This window comes from Rattus norvegicus, chromosome 11 (genome assembly GCF_021556685.1).
Source record: "Rattus norvegicus strain SHRSP/BbbUtx chromosome 11, alternate assembly SHRSP_T2T, whole genome shotgun sequence".
Classification (NCBI taxonomy): Eukaryota; Metazoa; Chordata; class Mammalia; order Rodentia; family Muridae; genus Rattus; species Rattus norvegicus.
The window spans coordinates 90,602,928-90,617,939 of record NC_141544.1 but is presented as its reverse complement, the minus strand read 5'-3'; positions in this window follow the sequence as shown (position 1 = coordinate 90,617,939).

Here is a 15,012-nt window from a genome sequence, read left to right as displayed (position 1 = left end):
CTCACTAGCATATAGCTCTTAAATACCTGCTTCTAAACATTTGCAATGAATTCTGACGCTTCCTATTTAATCTTCAATGAAGAAATGTGTGACCGCAGGGCCTGAATCCCCCACACTGCAGAAGACTGGACCACTGGAATTCCAGGCTCAAAGCTTTTCTTGCAGCTCCTCAATCCTGATGGGGTCTCTGGCAGCTGCCAATCCACTATGGGACCTGGTGCCGACCTCTTCTCTTCCACACTTTTAGGGCAAACTCATCACAGAGCTCCCTGGCTCTCTGCTTACAGAAACACAGTTTACTAACTGTAGCAAACTGAGTAGTGCCCCTCTCCCCAAATTCATGTCTCTATCCTAACTCCTAGAAACTTCCAATATAAAAATGTATTTAGAAGGGAGTTTGCAGATGTAACTCAGTTAAGGATCACCAGAGTAGGTCACCTGGGTTATCTAGGTGGAGACCATAGAACAGATCGCTATGACAGCATTGAAATGGCACAGTCTTGGAGTCACCAGAAGCTAGAAGTGACAGTGAAGCGTTTCCCCCTCCCATCTTTGAAGTGTGGCCTTTGCTGACACCTTAATTTTAGATTTCCATCCCTACTCCCAGAACTGGAAGAAAAGACATTTCTGTGGCTTTAAGTCACTAGCTTTGTGAGACTGGACCAGAGAGCTGGGTACTTTACCCTGGAACCACGCTTCCGGCCCACCTACAGTACATCCCTAGATCCAAGCTCAGACCTTCAAGTGCTCTCTTCCAAAGAGTAGCCTGTGTCCCAGGTCTCTGGAGGCTAATCTTACCATTGTCACGTAGGGCAAGCTTCCAACAGTCATTTGACTCTGTCTTAATCAATTCCAACTGGGGGCATGTTGCATCTCTTATTGACCTGTAAGCCAAGCTTAGCATTGCCATAGCAATGGTGGCCTGGGTGTGAAAGTTGAAGTCTCAAGGACTGAGATTTGTTCAAAACACACTGAATTAGAGAAAGGTGGTTGTTTACTGGAATGTTAGTAACTTAATGATGCAGGGTTTAGGGGTATTTTCCCCCAATCCAATAGTGTTCTAGAAAATCTACTGTCTGTGAAGTCAAGGTCAAAGGGAAGTTAAGCAGGAATAGTTTGTGTCTACTCAGCTTTGAGCCAGTATATATCACCATCTGCCTTGATTGCTGACGGGGACTCATCCCTCCCACTCTCGAATTTACCCTAGCTCTGCAAGTCTTACTCAGGAAAACTTTCAGATAAATTGACGAACCATTGTCATGCCTTGGGATAAAATAAACCATTGGCTAAGCAACATTTGACAGCAGGAGTCATGGGGAAACAGATGTCAACTCTGGGTTCCTACCAAGAGGACTGGTTCAGCAGAAAACTGTGTTCTTAGATTGCCACAAGAGGAGAGAGGAGCCCCAGGCAGGAAAGATTCCTGCAGTGTAGAACGGGTACAGAAGATGCTCTCTCAGTTCCTCCAGAGCTCCAGCCTATGTTCATCTAGTGCTATGCCTTTGTGGGCCATCCCCGTTTTTTTCTCTTAAAAGGAGGCCAGACTTGTTTTTTTTTTTTAATCCAGAGCATTGTGCCCGCCAAGCAAGTGTCCTCTCAGTGAGTTATAGCACTGACCCTCTGTACACTTGTGACAGATTCATGGGACTAAGGCAAAAGCATGTTCCCTGACATCTAAGAAGCCACAGGACAAAGGGGAAGTCATACTCCTAAATAATTCTTCAACAAGACCTATTATATGCTTGCTTGTTTTCCATTAGAGCAATTACCTTATTATCTGTCACTAGTTTGGTTGTCTGTTGGTCCCTTGTTAAAAAGTCTTCGCCTTCGTTGCTAAAGAATTTTTCTTAACATCGGGGATGGATGATGTTTTCTTGTCTTGGTTTGCCCTGAAAACAGCCTGGAATAAAGTAAATGCTTGCAGAAACACTTACAGAGCATTTCGTGGCTAGGTAATGTCAATCCTAAACTTCAGCCTTCAGCTTTATGCAAACGACTCCTAAGCTGACAGCCTCCACCTCTCTCCTCTGATGTTGTGGTAATGACTATGTCCGTACGTTACTTAAGTGTTCTTTGTATACTTCTTCGTAGTTTCTTTTCATTACCATCAAATTGAGCTCCCACTCTAACTCAGGATCACAGCCTGTCTCTTGTAAACATTTGTAAAGCTTTCTAACTGGCCTTCCCATCCACGGTTGTCCTCATCGGCACTGCTAGCTGTGTCCCTTCACATTTACCTTACACTCTAATCTCCTTCAACTTGGAAACATGCATTTCATCACATAACTGTCTCCATTCAATAACCCTTGCATCCTGAGGGCTGCTGGTGTGGACAAGGTCCCCCTCCTCATCCTGGTTTGAAGCCCTTCTGGATGTCCTTCTAACTTCTTCAGTTTTGTTTACCTCGCATGCTGAAAGCCTCAGAGAACCCTGCTCACCATCCTCGAAGTCTGACTGCTGCCCGGCAGCCACACCCGTCTCCTCTAGCCCACACTGTACTCCGAGCACTTACCGCTTACTAGACTGTAGCTATTACAGTCCGGTGCCAGGTGACATGAGCGCCTTAAGAAAACTAATTTTATAAGTAAGTGCAAAACTCTCTCTTTCCAGGGAGTACAAAGATAATTAGAGATCCATTGCACAAAGAGGTTGGAATATAGTAAGAATAAAGATTCTGAATTAAATTCCCTAGAAATTTTCCAGGGAGGGGTGGTACAGATGAATGTAAAGAGTCATTCACCTCGGAAAACCTAATAAAACCTCAGGAGAAAGGGAGGGGTAGTCTACCAACAGTTAAGATGTGGTACAAGACGTACTCATTAAGAACAGGTTCAAGAACTAGGTTATGAGGGCACGTAAAAGAGACGCGCCGTGGGAGAGGTGCCGCTGTCTTTAAGTTTCTGAAAAAGAGCCACTTGTTGATTAGAATAGTTTTGGCTGAAGAATGAAATGAGACACCGAAGGTAAAAACAGTGTAAGGAACAACTCGCAGTATCACACAAGTGCAGGTCCATCACCTGGATTAGACTAACAGAATGGCTGTGGTGGGTTCCACCTCCTCAGAAAGACAAAACCACAGTGGCTGTTAAAGCAGAGCCACGCATCTCTCCCTTGAACTCTTGCTTGATGGTACAAGGATGCCGAGGCTCTTGGTTGGTATTAGGAGTTAGAATTGCTTCTGTCCTGCTCCTTTGCCGAGTGTGGTCTTGACTCCAAGCTCAAAGATGGGAAGATCAGTGCTGACACAGTGGAATGAAGATAAATATATGGAAGACAGTGGCCATTACATGCACATGATGGCTAATCTTGGCTGTCTGTTTGACCGCATGTGGAATCACTAAAGCTAAGTACCTGGGCGCACCTGTGAACATTTTCTCTTGGTTGGATCATTTAATGTGGGAAGACCTGCCCTGCATATGAATCTTTTGAGGTCAGAACACCTACCCTAGATCTGGGACACAGATTCTGTTGGTGTCTGCCCGCATAATAGGGCATGGAAGGAATGAGGTTTTGTTTTGCCTACTTTCCTTACTCTCATTGGCAAGTTCACCCACGCTGCTGCTGGCACGTTCCTTCACTTGTACTAGAAGCTACTTCTTATGACTCCGACATAAGCTGAAGAGCAGCTGAGATGTCCAGCCTTGGGAACTGAATAACTACTAGGTCTGTGGCTTTTCCACTGGGAGGTAGCCATATTTGGATTATCCCAGCCATGCATGGACTATAAGTCATTCTACTAGGTCCTCCTTTAATATACATTTTTCATTATATCAGTTTTCTTCCTCTGGAGGGCCCTAACATAGTATGGGAAGCTGGTGTCTCAAAGATAAGCTTGGCAATATTTTTTTAAGTGCAACTTTAATATACTTTATATTGAAAGATGGGGTCATTGACTCCTCCCTTTAAAACGACTCTTCTCATTAGTAGGGTGTCTTAGGGTTTATTGCTGTGAAGAGAAACCATGACCACCATCATTTTTACAAAAGGAGAAACTTTAATCAGGGCTGGCTTACACTCTCAGAGATTTAGTCCATTACTGACCTGTCAGGAAGAATGGTAGAGTGACAGGGTGACCGAGAAGGAGCCGAGAGTTCTATATCTTTATCTGCAGGTATCAGGAGGAAACTGTGTGCCACACCGGGTGCCTCTTGAGTATCAGAGACCTCAAAGCCTACCCACAGTGACTCACTTTCTCCTACAAGGCCAGACCTACTCCAACAAGGCCACACCGCCTACAGGTGCTACTGGCTAAGGGCCTCTAAGGGTTATTTACATTCAAACCACCGCATAGCGTGTATTAGGAAAACTACTAATGCTACAGCATTAGAGAAATGTGAGTCACCTGCTCATTTCTGAAGCCTCCAGTGCTAACACAACCGCAGTGAGGAAACACTGGCCCACAGAGGGAAGTCTCACAGCTACGCTAAGGAAGGGATTATCCAGTTTGCCTGGATGTTACGGGGTCAACAGCTATAACATGAAAGCTCTGGATTAGCACCGTCACGTGGGAGAAATAGTGGTTGCTGTATTTTGTATCACCAAATGCTGGAAGGACTTGCAAAGTAGCACTGGATAATCTAGACACTATCTCTTAAGGAGATCTCCTCAAACTTTGCACATGTAACTTCTGTGCATCTCGTTTCTGATGGTCAAAACTTAGTCATATGACTAAACCAAGCTGCAAAGGAATCTGGGATAAATAACCAGTATTGTGCAAGGCTACATAACCAGCTACAACCTAGGACAGCGAGAAATGGAACAGCAATAGCCTGCCCTAGCAAAAGCAAAAAACAGAAACAAACAGAAAACTGAACCTCTTTCTAATTTTTCATATCTGTGTGTATGTGTGATAGCACAGGGTAAACTGAGGAGGGCCAAGTGTGGAGTCAGTGATTGGTCACTCAGCAGATTTCTCTCGAGGAAATGTAGCTTGATTCCCTGGGGCTAGCACTCCAGTGACTGGCAAGAGATTCTCTGAATACTTGAAATTCCTTGGAGGCCTGCAAGAAGGAGAGAAGGAGGGAATCTCTCTCTCTCTCTCTCTCTTTCTCTCTCTCTCTCTCTCTCTCACACACACACACACACACACACACACAGGCACATGACATACACATGTGCACACACAAACTGAGTGGATAAAGCAAGACAAGGTCTAACAGCTTCACACATATACAGACAGATAAGCAGACAGTCAGGCAGGCAAACAGACAGACATGGATGGATGTATCAAAGCTTCAATCAGCAGGCTCTAACCAATTTCACATACACACACACACACACACACACACACACACACACACACACACACACACGTATTTAGTGGCTGGAGCACACTCCAACAAGTTGAGTCCAGCAACTTTGTTTTTTCTCTTAACTTTTTTATACCAATTAAGACAGAGTTCTGAGTGTAAGAAAAAGATTGCTTCAAAGTCATATTCTCTAAAAACAATCACCACAAAAACATATTCTTCAAAAAAAAGATTAAAATCATTACACAAAAGGAAATTATATCAGGATTATTGGTGTATGTAGTCTTCTTTTAAAATTCACACCTAACTAAACATTTCCCATCTCTCTCTCTCTCCACAAGTTCAATGTCACCCCAAGCAATAAGTCTTGTTCAGCTAAACTGGCTAATTATCTATTCTCTATTCATATACGCATAATAGGATGATTTACTCTTTGTTCATAACCCTGTCCTTTTCATGGTGCACACCAAAACCTGGGGCCACATCCCTAGATCACAAGGCTCAGAAACTTAGACCCAACCTAGAATGAATGTTTTCTTTGATCATTTTTTTCCCAAGCCCATTTTTCTACCTAGGAAAATTACATGCGTGTAACACACTAAAGCTCACTGTACTCCTCTTCTAACCTATGCAGCCCTCACTACTTTACAAAGGAGGAGACATAACATATTCTTAATTGTAATTTTGTTATATCTTTCTGGCAAAACAAGTTAAACCACCTTCTTCTGGGTCTACGGAGCCTCACCCAGGATGATTTTTTTTTTCTAGATCCATTCATTTGTGTACAAATTTTATGATGTCAGACAAGAAAATGATTTTACCAACTCCACATTCTTTAGAGGACTAATATCCAATATATATATTCAAGAAACTAGCTACCAAAAGAACCAAATAATACAAATTTTAAAATGGCATACACATTTAAACAGAATTCTAAATAAAGCAAACTCAAATGGCTGAGAAATACTTAAAGAAATGTTCATCAGTCAGAGCCATTAGGGAAATGCAAATCAAAACTCCTTTGAGATTCCGCCTCTCAGAATGGCTAAGATCAGTAACACAATCAATGTCTCATGAGGACGAGGATGTGGAGTAAGAGGAACACTCCTCCATTGCTGGTGGGAGTGCAAACTTGTACAAACGCTATAGAAATCAATTTGCTGTTCCTCAGAGAGTTGGGAATTGATCTACCTCAAGATCCAGGTATGCAACTCTTGGGCATATATTCAAAGGAAGTTTCATACCACCACAAGGGCACATGCTCAACCATGTTCACTGATAGACTACTCATAATAGCCAGAAACTGGAAACGACCTAGATGTACTTCAACAGAAGGATAGACAAAGAAAGTGTAGTGCATTTACACAATGGAGTATTACTCAGCTGTTAAAAATGACGACATAAAACTTGCAAGCTGAAAATACGTTTTTATGCCTTTGGTGTGGGTTTCTTCTTCCTCTGTGCCCACAATTCGTAAGTCCTGTATTTTCATAGTCTCCCACAGATTTTGTATGTTCTATTGATACTTTTAAAAAATTTGTCACCGACTTTAACTGGATTATCTGATTCCTCTACCTTGTCCTCAAGCTCTGATAATCTGTCCTCCACATGGTCCATTCTATTGATGAAGATGCTCATTTGAGTATTTAATGTTTCATTTCCAGTATCATTTCAGTTCGGATTTCAGGACATGAAGCCTTTTTTCATGTCCTGCATTGCTTCCCTAATTTTATTCATCTATTTACGTGTTCTTGGATTAATTCAGGTTATTATCCATATCCTCTTTGAATTCACATATTTATTCACATCCTTTTTGTGTATTATTTCAATATATATGTTGTCTTTCGAAAGGCTGGGATTTCGTCTAAGTCACTCTGATTGGTGGCCATTACTGTGGGATTTGTAATTTGGGGAAGAGATTATTTGTCTTTTGTGTGTGTGTGTGTGTGTGTGTGTGTGTGTGTGTGTGTGTGTGTGTTCTTGTGTCTTTATCATCAGGCAGTTTGTTAGTTAAGATTTTCTAGTGTGCTGGTGTTGATAAACATATGGTTTAGGACTTGATATTCCCCATTTGCTGGGCCTTGGCTAGGCTCAGTGTTGCTTTCAGTTCAGTCAAAGAGACACTCAGAGTTAATTTGTTCATAAGTGACTGAGTTGATTTCCTGGTGTGGGAGAGCCATGGTTTATCATCTCATGAATCAGAATCAGTAGTGTATGATTTTATGCACCAGGTATAGTAGTTTTTATGAGACCTCTTGCCTCATGAGCCAGGATTTGCATAACTTTGTGGAAATATGCACAAAAGTAGGGTAAGCCTGTGACCTCTCACCTCACAAGTAGGAATGCATGCAAAGCACTGTGCATGAGTAGGGGATGTCAAGTACATGGGTCATCAAGTACATGTTTTCCCAGTTGTGATGCATGCAGGCTGTTGACAGTGTGTTCTGGGGCAAGAATGAAGGAGACGGTCATGTTCCTCTCATGTCACCAGCTGAGGTGACATGTATGCTTTGTGGGTAGGAAATCCACAAATCACTTGTTCAGTCATGTGATTACCCAAAGTCCAGAGTGGTTACCACGGAGGCAGGAGTTGGAGACAGATCACTCAATTGTGTGGCATAAGAAAAGGTACCCAAGATCTCTAACCTGTCTGACGAGGACAGAGAAGACTGACAGAAGCTGATGTATAGATTTTATAGGAAAAGTGATACAAAGTCTAACAATATTACAAAATTATTTTTAAAAATTATTTTTCAAAGGTTTTTTGAAGCATATAATTGTATGTCTGTCCTTTCTCCTTAATTTCTAAATCAGCAGAAAACATATTTTTAACCCTGAGACCTAATGAAGTTTTCAAATTTCCAAATACATTTTATATTTCAGTTACACTTATTTTTTCTCAGTTCTATTTTTGTTTAATTTCACTGAGCTGTAAGCCTCGGGGACACTGGGAGAAGAGAGATATCTCTTGGTCAGTTTCGTCAGACAAAACCTACAGAAAACACAGCTGTTGTTGAATGAATGCTGGGCTCCTGATTTGCTGTAAAAAACCGAGCATGTGCGTGAGAGCACAGCTCCGCAGTAGGAGGTTCTCCCAGAGCATGAGCTGTAACGTCCACAACGGTGTTAGGAGATTTAGAGAAGTGTTCCTCTAAATGGAGGTTTCCTATGAGCTGGATGATGGCAAAGGGTAAAGACCACAGTGGGTCTAATCCACAAACTGAAAAGAGAATGAAACTTGAAACATGGTTAAGAAAAAAATGGCAGCCATTCTTTTGCTCAGGATAAGGAAAGGGGCGTGTTTATTGTAAAAATAACATCCATGCTTCTGTCTTCTGTGCTCAGATATAATTTCAGAGTAGGCTTGACTTTACCTTAGTTGCTCATCATCCCAACATAGCTATAAATCAGAATGGTACTCTCTGGAATTATTTGTGTTGACAGAGGAGCATCATAGCCTGACTGTGACTGCCAGACCAGCTCCCAAGCAATAACAGCCGTCTTCCTTTTTCTGATCTTCTACAGACAAACACAAACAGGCACAGGTGTGTTCATGCACGCTGCAACTCCAGCACTCAGGAGGCAAGGTTGGAACGTAAGTTCCGGGACTGTCTGAGCTATGTTTGAGCCACACGGTGAAACTTTGTGTCAAAAGATTCCATCTACAAAGAGCTGTTGTCAGTCATTAATTAATTATTTCCTGTGAGGTGATTAAAGGAGAAGGATTGAATGTACTGATGAAAATGATAAAAGTTAAGGAGATATATATATATATATATATATATATATATATATTATCCTGAGTTTATGATCCTCAACATACACATGAACCAAAACACTACATCACCTCTCTCAATATAGGTGCAGAGACTATGAGCATGCCATCCTTTCCCAGCTTTCCCAGCATCCTTCAGAACCTATGGCCCCTCCCAGCACTTCTTACCCTGCCTCCTACCCTAAACCTTTCCCTCCCAGGGGCTGGACTTCCGTCATGCGCGCCCACCCCACCCCCACCCCCTGCACCTCGCCTGATTCCTATATGACAGCAACCATCTTGGCTACACCAGTCTCTGGACTGGGCTGCTTCACTTGGTCAGAAGTTCTTCTCTTGCTCTCATGATCCTGTTTAGTCTGCAGCCTGAACAATCTCTCTCTCTCTCTCTCTCTCTCTCTCTCTCTCTCTCTCTCTCTCTCTCCCTCTCTCTCTCTCTCCCTCCCTCCCTCCCTTCTTCTCTCCCTCCCCACTTACAATCTACAATATTGTAATTATTTATCTACAATAAAAGCCTCTATACTTTAGGAGTCGCTTCCTCCTCCTTTTATTTCACTTTTTTTCTTCTGAGGAAGAGTGTGTAAATATGATTAGAGTGGATTGCACTAAATTCTAAAAGAGCTATTAACAAGAGAGAAAATAAACACTCTTAGGTAAAAATCCTTGAGGACTCTTGGCATGACATGAACATGATGTTCATGTAACCGTGTGTGCTCGGCTCTGTTAGAAGACCCATTTTGCTACTGTTTTTTTGTGTTTACTGGGTAGCGCCTCTGGGCTCTCTGAGGAAGTACGTTCTTTCTTGATTGCTGTTTGGCATATGCTTACAGACTACTTGACAAAGGGGACAGAAGGCAAGTAAAGGAATGTTAGCCTAGGGCTCCAGAAATATCACACTACTCTGACAAGACAGTCGAAGGAATTATGACAGACCATTATCACCCATGGAGAAACAGAGCAGAGTGGGACCGGCTCCTGAGCAATACAACCATGGTTCCTTATGTACTTTCACTCACCGTTCGACATTTACATCTTCCCCGTTTGTTTATTTTTCACTTCTCCAAAAGTTCTAGAATCCTAGGTTTAAGACCTTAATTTAGCTTTTTTTTTCTTTTTGCAGAAATTGGAGCAACATTGTATTGTTGAGGGATCCAGGAAGGCTGGGGGCCATCTGTTGCACTCACTGCCAGGTTCTGTGGGAGTACCTGGGGCTAGGGAAATGCAGGCAGCTCAAAGCCCTCTCTAAGGGACACCTGCTGCTGGTACATTACAGGAAGTTTGGAGCGGCCCACAGTAGATTGCAAATCTGTACAGATATAGACTAGAGACAGAAGGTCTCTAAGGACCTTAGGGGAAATTTTTTTTTTTATCTTTTATCTTTGGTGTATGCTTGACACTTGCAGGATTACCGTGTGGTAGTTGGGGGGGGGGGAATTCACATGATTGAAAAGGGGAAATGTTACCCCTCAGGGGAAGGGAATGTCACCAGTGAACAGGTGGGCAAACTCTCCCAGGAGTTCTTATCTGGAGTCCATTTGACCTGAGAGAGAGGGATCGGAGTATACGCCCTAAAGGGTACCGAATGCTTTTAAGTTTATAAGAAGATATTTAAAATTTAGTTATAGTAACATAGTGAGATGCACATTAGAGAAAAGGCGCACAACTTTGAAGCATAGTAAAAGCTTGGGAACCCCAAAATGGTTCTGGGTCAAAAGAACTAACTTGTTTTCCATGTTATTGATTGGGTGTTTGTAGCATGATTGAGAAGCACTTTTAATTTTACTTAGAAGAAAACCAAAAGAAATTCAAATTGTTAGGCTTCTGACTATAATTGTCTTTACCATCAGTGCTTTACCAGGGCTAGATTAGTAGCTTATCAGAGATCCCTTTGTTAATGTTAAAACTCTGGACTTTTGAAATCTTAGTATAACAATAATACAGATAGAGAAATAAATCTGAAAAATGTCTAAACCTATTTTGTGACTGAAGCCTGTCAGCAAGTAACCTATGTCTGCTTTTCTCAGCAGGAGACCTAGTAGCTCTAGAAAAGTGAGGCCTGATTTTACCCATGAACTGAACTGAATAGGCCTCTGCTGTGGCCTTGGGTGGAGGAACATAAATCTACAGTTAGCCATCAGTCCCATCAGAAATCTGAGAAGGATAAGTTATAGCAGGAAGAATAACCCAAATGGCCTATGTATCAATTCAAATGACAAAGACTTGCTACCTTGGAGGTTCCCCTAGGCTTCTGTGGTCTCAGTACCCTTGTTTAGAGGCAGAAGTCACCAGGCAGTGTCAGGCTTCAGCTGTTGGACCCAGAAGATATGAGAGACTTCCGGTGGAGGAAGAACTTGGGAGACTGACCTATCTAGACTTAGGCAGAGTGGAGCAGTCATCCTAACAATGTCCACTGGAGCAGGCAAGTTTGTCGTGTGGTTATTATTACTACAATCGAGGTGGAGTGGTCTGTCCTCTTTAGAGACCTTATGGTTCCCATTAGGAGCTGACACTTCTATCTATTATGGGAAGCTATCTCATTAAACATTTTAAATGTCATATTCAGTGGATCTCTGAAGAGTTGAGGACTATCTATTAAGTATACCTGAGTTAATTACTTGCTTTAGGCTTAACTTTGAAAACACATTAACTTGGATGTGTTAATAATCTTTAACCGTTTATAGCAAGTTGCTAGCTTATGTAAGATAAGGATTTTTTTTATAGCTTTCTCCCTGTTAAGTTTGCACTTTAAGAACTTTCGTTGAAGATTTAACTGAAGATCATTTAGCATCAAAATAAAAGTTTAAGCCATAAGTGCGGTTCATAGAGAGACTGGGAACTTGCTTGATCTCTTTCATACTCTACGAACATAGAATATTATAGTTTCCTGCATGACTCAGTTTGTCTAAATAGCTAGAATTTAACAAAGTGAGCAAAGAAAAAGAGGCTAGACATATATCACTGTTGCATATATTTTTTCTTATTTCTCATTTAAATTTAGAAGTCCAGTATTGAACAAAGTTAGCAAAGACTTAAGTAGTTAGATGGACATCTCTGAGTCAGGTTTTGTAAACAAGTATATGTTTATAACCTTAGGACTTTACCAATCCTGATTATATTTAATCATAAAATCCATCCTAATCCAGGGTTATTTTGAAGATCTGTTGTTGTCTTCCTAATCTAAAAAGGAGATACAATGATAAGTAGAAGGCCCAGTAGGACTAAGAAGTTGTATAATTGTTGTTTCGGTTGCTTTATACCGCATGGCCATCCTAACCGAGATGGTGATGAAGTTACATGACTTGTATCCCTTAACCTCAGTAAAGATGGCTGCCAGTCATGTGGTTACTTCCGTTATCAGTCAAGATGGAGGAAAGAGACAAACATGTTTGTCTATTTTCCTGTTGGGCCCTGCCTTGGGCTGTTTCCCTTCCCCCACGCTGCCATTTAGCCTGCTATGGCAAGAAGTTGTTGACACCCTTGGCTGTTGCTCTTGGCCCCTGATTTGGGCCCAGGACTTTCCATGACATCCTTCTCCCTCGCCAAGCCTTTCAGCTTGTTGTTGTTAAGAAGTTGTTTACGCCCCTGTTTTGGGGCCAGGACTTTCCACGACAGATTTTTCCTGTTCTCCTGTTTTCCTGGTTGGGGATTTTCACCTGCTTTGTTGTTTTTCCACAGCTTTTGCCTCTGGTATATAAAGAAATCTCAGTAAAGCCTTGGTGGCACTCTCTGAAAACCGGTGAGCCGTGTATGTGTTTTCTTTCATCCTGCAGACCTATGCCCGATATTCACACACTGGAGGCAGAGGCGTCGTCATTTTCCTAAGCAAGAGTTGAAATCAAGTTACATATACAGTAAGTAAATAGTTGAACTACAGCAAATTAAGATTCAATCTTTTATTACAAGTTGTAAGAACATGTTTACAGACTTTTTAGTCATATTCAATGAATTCGTGAATCCTGAGAAAAAGACTGGTTACACCAGAGTCTTATAAGATTCTCGAGAACAGAGTGCCAGGAAATCATAAAAAAAAAAAAAAAGATAAAAAAGATTTAACAGTGGAAAGTCCTGCAGGATGTGAGTGGCAGCTCCTACACAGAGATGAGAACAGGGTTAGTGTCTTAGGCTCATGTGGTGGGTGCCCTGGAGGGCATAACAGGAAGATGTCCATGTGATAGGTGCCATGGAGGATATGGTAAGGAGATGCCCATACGATAGACACCTTGGAGGGCATAGCAGGGTCCAGGAGACAGAGAGACGGGAGATGACCAGGGAGTGGGTGCCCAGGAGGGCATAGCAGGATATAGAAAGAAGAGAGGGGACATTTAGCAAGTAGACAAAGAGAGACAGAGGACTAGAGCAGGTGGAGAGAAGAAGAGGGTGAAGAATTTGGAATCAAATACAATGTGTGGCAGAAGCCAGCAAAAACAAATGATCTGTACATGTCTTAGGTGAACCAAATCTGCAGCTTGGTTCAGAGAGGCTGAGTCCCTTAGAAAAGAGCTCAGTTATGCCACACCTACAATTTCAACACCAGATGAATGAAAGAATAAGTAAAATAAAACAGAAGAGGAGGACATGACTACCCCTAAAGTATGGAGAATATTTTTATTGTAGGTATAAGGGAGAAAGCAGACAGAGGGAAGACTCCAGGTTGAACATGGCTGGCAGACTAAAGCCAACCATGAGAGGAGCCTCTGACCAGTAGAGGCAGCCCAGGCCAAGAGGCCAAGAGACAAGAGACCGACATAGCCTAAATGTCTGAGTTATATAAGGATCAGGCTAGGGGACAGGAAGCATAAGTTCAAGGACTGAGAGGGAGAGCTTCAGAGTAGGGGCAGACCTGGGAGGAGCCATGGGAAATATGGGGTGCTGGGAGGGTTGGCAGGAGCCACAAATACTGAGTGAGACTTGTCCAGGTTTTGAGACCTATCAACCTCCACTCCTCCCAGATCCATATATCCTTCCCTACCCATCCAACTTTGTGTCTTTTTTAAAATCAAGTATAGTTTATGCTCCCCACATACCCTTGAATGTGGCCTTTACTGGAGGATTTTCAACTCTAAAGAAAACTAATTCTCCCGTCCCCAGTAGCTAAGGACTCTCTAACTCCTTAGTTAAGAATGGGACTTCATGCCCACTTCCCTATGCTGGAATTTTATCTGGCTTGAGCCTGTGGAGGTCTTGTCATGCTGCCCCAGCTGCATACATCCAACTACTGTATCTAGAAAACAGTTTCCCTATAGTAAAATCTATGACTATTACAATCTTCCTGCGCCCTTTTCTTTTTTAAATTTAATTTTATTCTTTTACTTATTCACTTTACATCCCACTCACTACCCCCTCCCACTCACCCCTCCCCCATTCTCCTCTGAGCAGGTGGGGGCCCCATGGATATTCCCTAACCCTGGAACTTCAAGTCTCTGTGAGGCTAAGTGCTTCCTCTCTCACTGAGGCCAGACAAGGGAGCCCAGTGAGAAGAATATCCCACAGACAGCTTTTGGGGTACCCCTTGTTCCGGTTGTTCCAAGCCTACGTGAAGACAAAGCTGCACATCTGCTACATGCTTGTGGGGAGGCCTAGGTACAGCATGTGTATGTTCTTTGGTTGATGGTTGAGACTCTCAGACCCCCAAGGTCCAGGTTAGTTGACTCTGTTGGTCTTCCTGTGGAGTTCCTATCTCCTTTGGGGCCCACAATCCTTCCTCCTATTTTTCCATAAGAGTCCCCAAGCTCAATCCACCATTTGATTGTGGGTGTCTGTATCTGTCTGAGTCAGCTGCTGGGTGGGGCCTCTCAGAGGACAATATGCTCCTCTCTGCAATCATAACAGAGTACCATTAATCATGTCATGGATTGGGCTTGCCCATGGGATGGGTTTCAGGTTAGGCTGGTGATTGGTTGGTTATTCCCTCAGTCTCTGCTCCCTGCCCTGTGCCTGTACTTCTTGTAGACAGAATAAATTTTGGGTTAAAAGTTTTGTGGGTGACTTTGA